The sequence below is a fragment of the Balaenoptera ricei genome, chromosome 5, assembly GCF_028023285.1.
Source record: "Balaenoptera ricei isolate mBalRic1 chromosome 5, mBalRic1.hap2, whole genome shotgun sequence".
Lineage (NCBI taxonomy): Eukaryota > Metazoa > Chordata > Mammalia > Artiodactyla > Balaenopteridae > Balaenoptera > Balaenoptera ricei.
Window position 1 is genome coordinate 23,574,016 of NC_082643.1, and position 13,146 is coordinate 23,587,161.

A 13,146-nucleotide genomic window follows, 5' to 3' on the forward strand; every position below is an offset into this window, starting at 1 on the left:
TTAGAAAATAATAATAATAATAGATCAAATGTCACCTGGCTAGAAAGGTTTCCCTGAGCTTCTCCGGGTCTAACCCACCCCACATTTGACTAGCCCGGACTCCTAATTCCAAGAGTCTAGGAGGCATCCTACTAGAAGTAAGCTCCTTGCAACAGACAGGAACTCTAAGTGGCTGGCCACTGTATCCCCAGCTTCTAACATTTTGCCCAGCATAGAATCACTGTTCAACTTATATATTTTAATGAATGAATCTCTTACCTTCAGCCTTTAGAGCACAGAGACCAAAAAAACAGGGTTGAGACAAAGTATTGCAGGGAGGAGGAATATTAGGACAAGAGACAAATATCCAAGTCAGTCATGTAAGCAAAAAATCTAGGCAGAGGGAAAAACCAGGTTTGAAGTCTACCAAAGTGACATCCTCGTAGGCCAGGTAAGAGAGAAGGTTCAAAGGCTCAGGTGTGGACAGAGATGGAGTGGTTATAGGTGCTAATCCAGTGTGAACACCCAGGCAGGTAGATCTTCTCCCTCTGAGATCACATGGTTCATTTACAAGTAATGTCTTATGGTGCAATTTATCTGTTTACGTGCCTGAAACACCCACCAGACTGTGTGTTCTTTGAAGTCAGCCACCCTACCTTATTCACTGTTATATCTGGGCACCTAGTACCATGGCCACCACTTAGTCATGGTTTTACTATAAATTTTTGCTGCACTATAAAACCTTAGGTATAATAAATGACTGTGCAGGGCCTGAGTTTCACTGTTGGAACCACTAATGAAGGCAGACTTGGAGATGGAAAATCCAATAGTATTATTGTGTTGGGTGAGATCATGGAAGTCACACATGACACCTGAGAAGCTTGCTTTTCTCAGCTCTAAACTTTGTGACCCAGGCCTATTTCTAACTCACTCTCAGGAAAGTTTGCACCTTTAGAAGAGCTGATTAACAGCTTAAGCTAAATAAAGTATCTAATAAAGAATTCTTGCCATGATTTAGTCAAGGTCTTCTCCGACAGGCTGACTTGACACTTATAATCTCTATTGGCAGTCCATTGGTCTTGCCTGGTTAGACTCAGAATACAGTCAGGCCTATTTTTAAAACAGCAACTTTTAAAGGAGCAAAACAAATTATCAGCCTATTAGCTTTTCCATATTCTACTTTGATACAATGTAAATATGAGCTTCTCAGATAAATATTTCACAGGATAACTCATTGGGAGTGGCCACAAATTTTGTACCCATCATCCCATCAAGAGGTAAGCACATGTGCCCATCCCCTGGATCTCATTGGGCTTGTGACTCTGTCCACCAATAGGGTACAGAGGAGGCAATACCATATGATTTCTTTCTTTTTTCTTTTTGGTAATTGAAAAATGCTTTATTTTTAGAGATGTCATCTTTGGAATTTAAAATAAGCAGTACATTCACTAAACAAATTGTTTTACAATACAGGTAGTTTAAAATTTTTTTGTCTGTGATATGTTTTTTATTTAAAAATATTTTAATAATTCTAAAAAATAATTTTGGAAGGCATGGGGAAAAGATGGAGGAGCTGAATTATTTCAGGATCTCTGATTAGTGCTTTTAGTCCAGCCCAGTCAGATAAGTAAAGATTTATAAGAATATAAAAATATATATATATATAATATATAAAACTGAATCACTTTGCTGTACACCTGAAACTAACACAGTATTGAAAATCAACTGTACTTCAATTTAAATTTTTTTAATTAAAAAACCAAAAGATTTATAAGAGAAATTATGTTTTAGGAAATCAAGGTGATAAAAATAACATTCAGCCTGGGATTATACCATTCAAGAAGAAGAAAGATTGAGAAAACCGCTTGTAAAAGTCAAGATGATATAGTCAAATTCTATTCATATGATCCTACTCTTAGTAGCAGAAATACTTAGTATAAGCATTATAAAAATAATTCTTACCACTTATTCAACACTTATCATTTGCCAGGCACAGTGCTAGGTGCTTTAAAGTCATGATTTCTAATTCTAAACACTATTCTTAGGAAGACGGTTAAGCTGTTTTTTTAAACAGAAGAAGGAAATGAAAATTATTAAAGTTTAATGACTCATCTAAGGCCATACAGCTGGTAGATGTGAGAACTGGTGTTTGAATCCAAGTTTTTCTTCCACACCCACAGCACCTACCATATAGAAAATCAGCAGAATAAACTTATCTTACTATTTTATCCAAATTTCATTTGTAAAATCCCAGACATGGCCTACTACTCTGATATGGCAATATCTATCTTTCATAGTATTAATAAATAATTAAGAAAATCCATTATGTTCTTATCATGTGTTTGGAAAACAGTGTGATCACAGATAACAATAAAAAGATATTCTTTTTCTCCGTTCCAACAATTTAGACTGTTACTCAAAACAAGAAGCCTCTGATTCAAATATAAAACACAGTATTCTATTTAGCCACAATCACAACGATCTGAAACTCCATTTTTGAGCCATTTCTGCATTATAAGAATCTAGCCTACATTTGTCCGTAATAGAGAGAATATTAAAATAAGAAGTCCCTGAAGAGGTCACAGTGTTGACAAAATTCAACATGACGGTGGAGCCTACACAGACAAAGGAAACAAAGCTAGGCCCTTCCACACAGCCCTAAGTCCTCGCAATGATTTTGTTTTAAATCAATGTCTCCTCGTGCCGCACATATTCCCCAGTGCTTGCTTGATGAAATACCCCAATCGCCATGGGGTCTACTTTCCTGAAGTCTTGTGTAGACTTTGCTGCCACCCCAAAGCCCAAAGGGATGTCTGTCATGGAGTACACCATGACTCCCTGGTACTGAGAAGTATTTTCAATGATCCGACCAAGTCCAGATTTCAGCACATGGTTAGCATACAAGAAGGGCTGCTCTGCTCCAGGCTTTATCCACACTTTATACTTGGCATAGGGTGCTAGGTAATCCAGAGCTGTGATGTACAACCAAAACTTGTGGGTCTGAGTGAATTTTCCAAAGCACGTTCCCAAAGACAGCAGCTTGTCACCGATGATATTGGCGGTCAACTTCAAGATCTTCTCACTCACGTTAATACAGCCGGTCGTTGTGCAGCCTGAAACAGTAGGTGTCATCGGGCTTGTCGACCAGCAGCTGAAGATTTTGGTATCATCTCAAACATTACACGGGTCTCCTCTTCTGTCAGAGGCCGCGTTTTCCCGCTCGGTTGCAACACGGGATCCTCGTGCCTCAGTCACTGGGAACAGAAGGTCAGCCGCCAGCCGCTCCTTGGCAACTTCAGACCCTGCCTCTCTAGCCGCTTTCCAGTCCTTCCCCACGCTAACACTCTGTAGCCTGGAGGACCATTGGGGAAAGAAAGCCGGCCTAGCGAGAACCATAGAGACCGGAAGGTCACCCCGGATGCTTTCGATCTGAGATTCGGAGCTGGTTCCCTGGGTGAGCAGGAGGGGAAGAGCTGCTGTTGCTGAGAATGTGGCGGCGAGGGTCACAGCCGCGTCTCAGCTACGGCCTCAGGCACAGTGACGGCCACCACCGCTGCTCTTGGGGAGGTGCAGAATGAAGGGCTCCTGGCGTAGCTGTTCCGGGACCGCTTCCCAGAGGCCCAGTGGCGTGAGCGGCCCGACATGGGCCGCTACCTCAGGGAGTTGAGCTGCTTGGGGCTGCAACGCGAGCCGGAGCACCTGGCCAAGGAGCGAGCGCAGCTCGCCATGTGATTTTTAAGTTGAGGTCATAAAGAGCCGTGGAGCTTCTGCTATGCTTATCCTTGAAACCACCTGAGCCACCACAGAAGTCTGACTACCCTGAGACCGCCGTGCCGTAGCGGCACACACAGACACTCCACCAACAATCGCAACTGAGCCGGTTCTTCAGCCATCTCCACCTAGGAGACGTGTGCAGAAGCTGTCCTAGAATTACCTCTCCAGCCCCAGTCAGTCAAGTCATCCGCAGCCATCTTAGTCATACTAGCTGAGCTCCCAGAGCCATCTGTGTTGCGCTCTTTGACGTTTCTTAACACACCTCATTTCATAACCCAGGCTGTAAGAGCAACCGCTTGGTGTCCAGAAGGAAACACAGAGTCCAAGACCAGATCCGTGGAGAGAATGGAGCAGCTGAATTCAAGACCCATGGAATTTAATATGTACCAGTCGTTTTGTGAATGAATCAGCATGTAGAAATGTGTGAAGGGATATACGCCAGGTTGGTGGCAGAGAGAGGAGGTAAGAAAAAATGTTAATCACTCATTTTTTTCTTTGTTTATCTTTATTCTATTTCACTCTCACTAAACTCATATTATTTTTGCAATTTTTGAAGAGAAATTAAAGGGAAAATGTTATTTTTTAAAAGCCTTAGAACATGCCAACTTTCTTTTTCCTTCCTCCATACCCCTAGCCTCCCACGGTGATGTCTGTTGATCTTCTCCTAGAATTCTACATGCTATATAGCACATGAGTTAAATTAGAAATGTTAATAAAGGAGGTGTGAGGTCATTGGTAGAGAAAAGCAGCCATTTTGTGTGACCGAGTATGATATATACATAAGTTCAGTCACTGAGAGCACCTCTAAAACGTAAAGTTTTGGTGCATGGTAGTAAGTGGAAATTCAGAAGGCCTCTGAGTAGTTATTTTAATTATCCACCTTTCTTGGCAGTTGTGTGGAAAATTGTGACATTTACAGTTTAACTCGTAGACAAATACCCAGTTAACAGCAGTCTTATTAAGACTGTTAGAAATTGAAAGAAACCACGCTCAATTTTATAACCCGAGTATAATTCCCCTTGGGGGTGGGGGGGACTAAAAAGAGAAATACTCTGTGGTAGTACTAGGCTCAATACACAATATTCCTACAATGTAATAGAATGAGTTCATTTAAGGTCAGTTATCTGTAAACTCAAATTCATATTTCTGGCAGATGTCCTCCAAGGTTTAACTGGTTTATGTCCAACAACTCTAAACAGCATGTCAGTCATTTTTATTAGTATGGGGTACATTTCACAAGTCATTTTCCCCAGAAGGATCACTAGAAAGCTGTCAAACTGAGACATTTCACAAATGGATTTCTGAAATTTTTCTATGGGTAATTCTGCTTTGAAAATTTTCCAGGCTAAAATTGTCAAAGCCATGGTCTAGAGCGTAGAACTTTGGAACTTTGTTTATTGATTTGCCCTTATCCTGGAGCAGACTCATAATTGTTTTCTGAGAAAAATCTTCATACTGTCTACAGTCCTCCAAGACCTCCTCTATGCAGAGGTAGGCCAATTCAAGACAAAGTCTAAGTTAGGCATCTTAATTTTCATAAGGTGACATTCACTTGTATGTCTTTGCTCAGTTGATTTTTAAAATATATACTTTTTGAAGTATATGAGTTTTAAAAATACATGTATTTCAATTAGTAAAACCAAATAATTATTCCAAAACATTTGTCAAATAATCAGTTGTCCATCACTGGCCAACTTTTATCAAAAGTCAAAGTGCAAGATAAGTGAAGTAAGTCAGAAAGAGAAAGACAAATACCATATGATATCACTTATATGTGGAATCTAAAATATGACACAAATGAACCTATTTACAAAGCAGAAACAGACTCACAGACAAAGAGAACAGACTTCTGGTTGCCAAAGGGGAGGGCGGTGGGGAGGGTTGGACTGGGGGTTTGGGTTGGTAGATGCAAATTATTACATATAGAATGGATGGACAAGAGGATCCTACTGTATAGCACAGGAAACTGTATTCAACGTCATGGGATAAACCATAATGGAAAAGAATATAAAAAAGAATATATATATATATATACACACACACACACACACACCACACACACATATATATGAATAACTGAGTCTCTTTGCTCTACACCAGAAATTAACACAACATTGTAAATCAACTATACTTCAATTTTTTAAAAAGTCAAAGTGCAAGAAATAATATTCATGAAGGACTAATTAAAGGGCATAAAATTCACCCAGCCTAATAAATAGTTTTGATATTTATCCCTGGACCAATGTAGACATTAAGAAATCTTATTTCATAGTTTTGGTTTTTTGTACTACCTACTGACAGAGAATTGCATTTACTGCATTGTGCTTTGGCCTTAGGCTCTCAATTTACATTGAAGTATACTATAGGCAACAGCTATACAAAACTAGTTGTTTTGATCTTAAGAATATTGTTGATAATATTTCCACTCCATGATTCTATGTCCTATTCTTAAGGATGCCATGTCCTACTCTTAAGCATCCAAAATACTAAATTTGAGGAGAAAATTTTCTCAAATTTCATAACCAGAAAAATATTAGCTTATTTAGTTTTATCTACATTTGTTAATATTTTTGTTACTATTACTGTGCTACTATTATTATTACTATTATTGTTAGGACAGTATTTCTCTTTATGTGATAATATTGTCCTTTTAGCTTTGGCTTATCAGAAGTTTAGAACTAAGTATAAATATGTTGTCTTCAAAGTTGTCTTTGAAGAGTTGTGTGGGACCTTGTGGCATATATTTATGTGTATTAACTTTTTTCTTCAGTTATATCTCAACATTCTAAATTTCTTTTCCCTGTAAATAAGTGTCTTTAATTTTCATGTTATGATATGTGTGCAATCCAGTAAGATATCTCAAATCTTTTTTGAAAGGAGATAGGTTATAATTTAATAAATAATCATAATCCTGTGATAAGAAATCTTTCTAAGTATATGTGTGGTAGGTAGGATTTGGTAAGAAGCAGAATAGAGAAAGCTGGTAAAGAACTGCTGGGTTGTTCATAATAGAAATCCCTGAAGGTATCACATATTTTTAAATAAATGAAAAATTACTAAAAGCCATGATCTGATTTATATAAAAACAATAATATAAGATCGTAAAAGGAAGCCAACTTACAGTTTTAAAAAATGTTTCTATCGAAACATTTATTCTGAATAATAATCATAAAAAATCCTGAAAACTCTAGGATTTCTTGCTCAGAATTGTTAAGTTTCATTAGCAGAAATGTGACAAAGAAACATTAATCCTAAATGAGTTTCTAAGCTGTAAAAAGTAGAAATGGAGATGTATAGTCAAATTTCAAATTTCATTCACACTATAGTGTATCTCAGTTATTTTGCCTCAATTTAAAATGGTCTTGTTTCCCAGTGCCACTGAAGATGATACAAACAAATGGAAAGATATTCTGTGCTCATAAGTTGGAAAAATGAATATTGTTAAAATGACCATACTACCCAAGGCAATGTACAGATTCAGTGCAATCCCTATCAAAACACCAATGGCATTTTTTACAGAACTAGGACATATAATGCTAAAAATTGTATGATAACACAGAAGACCCCAAAGATTAAAAACAATCTTGAGAAAGAAGAACAAAGCTGAAGGTATCATGCTCCTTGATTCTAAACTGTACTGCAGAGTTACAGTTATCAAAAACAGCATGGTACTGGCACAAAAACAGACATAGATCAATGAAATGGAATAGAGGGTCCAGAAATGAACCCACACTTACATGGTCAATTAGTCTACAACAAAGGAGGCAAGACTATACAATGGGGAAAAGACTGCCTCTTCAGTAAATCGTGTTGGGAAAACTGGACAACTACATGCAAAAAAATCAAACTGGGCTACTTTCTCATACCATATATAAAAATTAATTCAGAATGTTTTAAAGACCTAAATGTAGGGACTTCCCTGGTGGCACAGTGGTTAAGAATTTTTCTGCCAATGCAGGGGACACGGGTTCGATCCCTCGTCCAGGAAGATTCCACATGCCATGGAGTAACGAAGCCCATGTGCCACAACTACTGAGCCTGGGCTCTAGAGCCCATGAGCCACAACTTCTGAACCAGCGTGCCACAACTACTGAAGCCCGTACGCCTAGAGCCCGTGCTCCGCAACAAGAGAAGCCACCGCAATGAGAAGCCTGCACACCGCAACAAAGAGTAGCCCCTGCTCTCCACAACTAGAGAAAGCTTGCACACAGCAACGAAGACCCAACACAACCAAAAATAAATAAATAAATAAAATTGATTCTTAAAAAAAAACAAAAAAAGACCTAAATGTAAGACCTGGAATCATGAAACTCCTAGAAGAAAACAGGCAGAACACTCTTTGACATAAATTGTACCAATATTTTTTTTTAATGTCTCCTCAGGCAAGAGAAACAAAAGCAAAAATAAACAAATGCTACCTCATCAAACTTAAAAGCTTTTGCACAGCAAAGGAGACCATAAACAAAATGAAAAGGCAACCAACTGAATGAGAGAAGATATTTGCAAATCATAATTTTGATAAGGGGTTAGTATCCAAAATATACAAAGAACTCACACAATAACAAAATATAAACCAGATTTTTAAATGCGCAGAGGACCTGAACAGGCATTTTTCCAAAGAAGACATACAGATAGCCAACAGACGCACAAAAAAAAATGCTCATCACTAATCATCAGAGAAATGCAAATCAAAACTACTGTGAGATGTCACTTCACGCCTGTCAGAATCAAAGAGACAAGAAATAACAAGTGTTGGTGAGGATGTGGAGAAAAGGAAACCTTTGTGCATTACTGGTGGGAATGTAAATTGGTACAGCCACTATGGAAAACATTATGGAGGTTCATCAAAAAATTGAAAATAGAACTACCATATGATCTAGCAATTCCACTCCTGGGTACTTTCCCAAAGAAAACAAAAACAGTAGCTCAGAAAGATGTATGCACCCTTATGTTCATTGCAGCATTATTTACAATAACCAAGGTATGGAGGCAACCAAAGTGCCCGTCTATAGATCAGTGGATTAAAAAGATGTGAGTGTTGCTCAGTCATGAAAAGAATGAAATTTTGCCATTTGCAACAACATGGATGTACCAGGAGGATATTATGCTTAGTAAGTCAGACAAAGGAAGATAAATACTGTATTTTTCACATATATGTGGAATCTAAAAAATAAAACAAATGAACAAACATAACAAAAGAGACTCATAGTACAAACAGGTGGCTGCCAGAGGGGAGGGGGTTGGTGGGATGAGTGAAATAAGTGAGGGAAATTAAGAGGTACAAACTTCCAGTTACAAAATAAATGAGTCACAAGGGTGAAACGTACAGCAAGGGTAATATAGTCAATAATAACGTAATAACTTTGTATGGTGCAAGATGGTAACTAGACTTATGATGATCATTTGTAGTGTATAAAAATATTGAATCACTACATTGTACACCTGAAACTAATATAATAACATAAGTCAATTAAACTTCAATTTAAAATTTTAATAAAATCCAGGAAATAGGGGGAAAAAAGTTTTTTTCTACCTTGGAGACCCTATCATAAAAATAAAACCTGCACCAAAATCCACCAAACTTTTCATATCTGTACATGATTTCAATTGTCTAAAAGTGATGCTCAAGCAATCTTTTCTGAAATTTTAGAAGAAAACAATGGAAAGGAAAATAAGAGACAACAAATGCTTCTTATTATATAATAATAATACAACACTACCAACTTTTATCAATACTAAATTAATACTGAGATGGCAAATATTATGTTGTTTTTTTTTAACCACGTTGATTTTTAAAGCCATTTAACTTTTTGTTAATAACAAAATGCCATAGAATGATACAATGTATGAACTGAAACTTCAGAAAAACATAATCATGTAGAAGTGGAAGTACTTATGACTAGGTTGCTGAAATCAATTTTAAGGATGAAATCCTCTTCAGAAAATAAATAACACTTAGAAAAACTAGTAAAGCTTTAAGAAATGCATCATGTCACATCTCCTTAAACTAGATGTAATGGATTTTTAATGCTTTGAGTATCAGTTGGTGCTCATATCTTATTCAGTGAAAGAAATATTTTTAAATTTCCATTAACAAGACACTCCATATTACAATATTCTATAATCTTCTGATCCCAAAGTTTAATAAGAATTTAAAATTAGAGGGAAAAACAATTAAGTGCCTGGGAAGGAGCCCATTATATGATATCAAACTGGCCAAGATCATTAAGCTTAGGCAGCTATTTATGCCTTATCCTGGGTTAACCTGTGGAGTGGTGTGATAGCACATCACAGCTGCATTCTATTTAAGCCTTTCAATCACTTAAACACAGATTATCTTATTTGATTCTTATAATAACCCTGTTAGATAATTAAGGTAAAGATTAATATCCCCATATTTCAGATGTGAAAACTGATATATGTGGTAATTAAATCTCTGGAATCCAAATTAAAGGAGTGATTTAAGCAATTGAGTTAAAGCAGAAGAATACATATAACAATATTTATTGAGCAGCCTTCATGGTTACAGTTTTTCTGCTTTTCTGTTGGAGCTAAAAGGCAGCCTAAAATCTTAGCCAAAAGGTGAAAAAGTTATTTGCTGCCTGTAAAGTTTAGCTCCCTATCTAGTAAGAGATAATAGAAAAAGCAGCTTTTCTTCACCTATAAAATAATGTTGAACTACTTGATCAGAGGTTATGACCTGTCAGGATAATAAACAGATTCAGGACAAATTTCATCTGACCTGCAGAATCTTGGCTCACAGAAACTCTTACATTAAAAAAGCCAAAGATTTCCAGCTTCTCTTGAAATCAGAAAACTTGGCTGCCTTTGACCCACGTTTGTGCATGGGAGCAATCAAATGGAGTTAAGTCCACGTTTCCCCCTTTCGCCAAAGCATGTACTTTTCAATTTCCCGTGATCTGTACCACTCCCTATTACTTACACTGAAGATGCTTCCTGCATTATTGCTTGAGTCCTGTAGATATTTGAATTGGTGACCTCTGTTTAATATCACCCATTTTAGCTCATCCATCCATTCATTCATTTTATTCAAAAAGCATTTACTAAGCAAAGCTTATACATGCAATATTATACAAGGTACTTAAGAGGAAAAGGTAACTAAAACAGCCCAGGAGCACCACGACCTCATTTGGTGGGGATACATACCATAAACAGATTACTACTACACAGATGCCTTGGGACTCAGTCTTTGGATCTATTCTCCTCTGTCTTTGTTCATTCCCTTGGTACTCTCACTCAGTCTCATGACTTTAAGTACCATCTCTATGCTGATGTACATCTCAGTCTGGCCCTGAATTCCAGTCTCATCTAGCTGAATGTCTAATCAATAACTTCACTCAGAAATCTGTCATTCAAACTCCAAATGTCCAAAACCAGATCATGATTTTAGCCCATAAAGCCTCAGTCTTTCCTGTCTCAAAGAATGACAATCCCATTTTTATAGTTGCTGTGGCCAAAACCTTGAAGTCATCCTCATTTCTTTTCCTTCTCATCCATTCTGTCAGCAAATCATGTTAGCCCAGGGAAGGAGGCCTTCAAGTCTTCATGAAGTGACACCTGAGGATGAATAGGACTTAGCTGGATGAAAAAGGAAGTGAAGTGCATTCCAGACAGAGGAGACAACATGAGCACAGGCATACAAGTGAGAAATAACAGGACAGCTAGGAGGAACACCAAGTAATTCAGTGTAACTGAAGGGTAACTTATGGGAAGGGAGAGGCTGGAGATGGTTGTAGAGAGGTAGGTAGGGTTTGGATCATAGGAGGCCTTGTATCCCATTTATCCTGTCACCACACAATGCTGTGTCATCAAAGCATTTTAGGCAGGTAGGACACTGATACATAAAGCCAGGTGATCGGGACCTGAACTGAAGCAGCAATAATTTTCATTTAAATTCTGTAGGATTGAAGATTGGTCCAATGTAGGAGAGCAAAGGAAACAATGAAGATGACTCCCTAACATGGCCCCTGAATGGAGAATACAGGAGAAATGGATCAGGGAAAGAAGATAATAATTCAGTGTCAGAAATGTTGAGCTTGACAGCCCATGGAGCATCCACAGAAATGACTTAATGACTTATCTGAAGCTTGGGAGATGTGTAGGGTGGAAATGTGAGTTTGAAAATCATCAGCAAATAAATGGGAGTTAAAACCATGACAACTACCTACTAACTGTGTCTCCTTAGTCTGTAAAGTGGGGATTATCACACCTACTTTATACAACTGTTTTGAAAGTAACTTAAGAGGATTACTATACTTGCATTTAGTTAGGACTTCGTGTATATTAGTTGTTTAAAAACTAAATTAATTGCTAGGATTACCTTGGAAAACCATGTAGAATGGTGGTTACTAACCTTTTGGAGAGACATGAATGCCTTTGAGAAAGCTTTCTCACTAAAAAGTTACACATAACCAAACACCCCAAATTCTGCACACCATTTCAGGAGGTCTGTGGACCCCTAAAGAACCGTAGGCTTAAAAATTCTTGATGCAGAGTTAGAAGAGAGAAAATTTGAGAATCAAACAAAGGAAAATCAACATTTAAGGAATGATCAGGGTAAGAGAAGACCAAGAAGGGATTACAGAAAAGCAACAAAGAGAACATGGGATAGTTTCAAGAAGAAGGCTGTGATAAATTCTCTCAAATTTGGCAAATAGGTCCAATAAGAGTTAAAATGATCACTGGCAACTTTCAAAAATCACAAGGCTACTGGTGGGAGAAGAAACAAGAATTAGTAAGTTGAGTGAAATGAAGGCGAAAAAGTGGAGAAAACTTCTGGACAAAGAAGGGAGGGACAGGAGACCTTCAAGATGGCAGAGAAGTAAGACGTGGAGATCACCTTCCTCCCCAAATACATCAGAAATACATCTACATGTGGAACAACTCAAATACATCAGAAATACATCTACATGTGGAACAACTCCTACAGAACACCTACTGAATGCTGGCAGAAGACCTCAGACTTCCCAAAAGGCAAGAAACTCCCCAGGTACCTGGGTAGGGCAAAAGAAAAAAGAAAAAACAGACAAAAGAATACGGACGGGACCTGCACCAGTGGGAGGGAGCTGTGAAGGAGGAAAGGTTTCCACACTAGGAAGCCCCTTCGCGGGCAGAGACTGCGGGTGGCGGAGGGGGGAAGCTTCGGAACCGCGGAGGAGAGCGCAGCCACAGGGGTGCGGAGGGCAAAGCGGAGAGATTTCCGCACAGAGGCTCGGCGCCAACCAGCACTCACCAGCCCTAGAGGCTTGTCTGCTCCCCCGCCGGGGCAGGCGGGGCTGGGAGCTGAGGCTCGGGCTTCGGTGGGATCCCAGGGAGAGGACTGGGGTTGGCAGCGTGAACACAGCCTGAAGGGGTTAGTGCACCACAGCGAAC

General features: G+C 38.4%; 1 pseudogene; it reads right to left on the reverse strand.

The window, feature by feature from the left end:
* Positions 1–2,661: 2,661 nt before the first annotated feature.
* On the reverse strand, positions 2,662–3,623 carry LOC132366766 (60S ribosome subunit biogenesis protein NIP7 homolog; annotated as a pseudogene).
* Between the last annotated feature and the right edge of the window lie 9,523 nt (positions 3,624–13,146).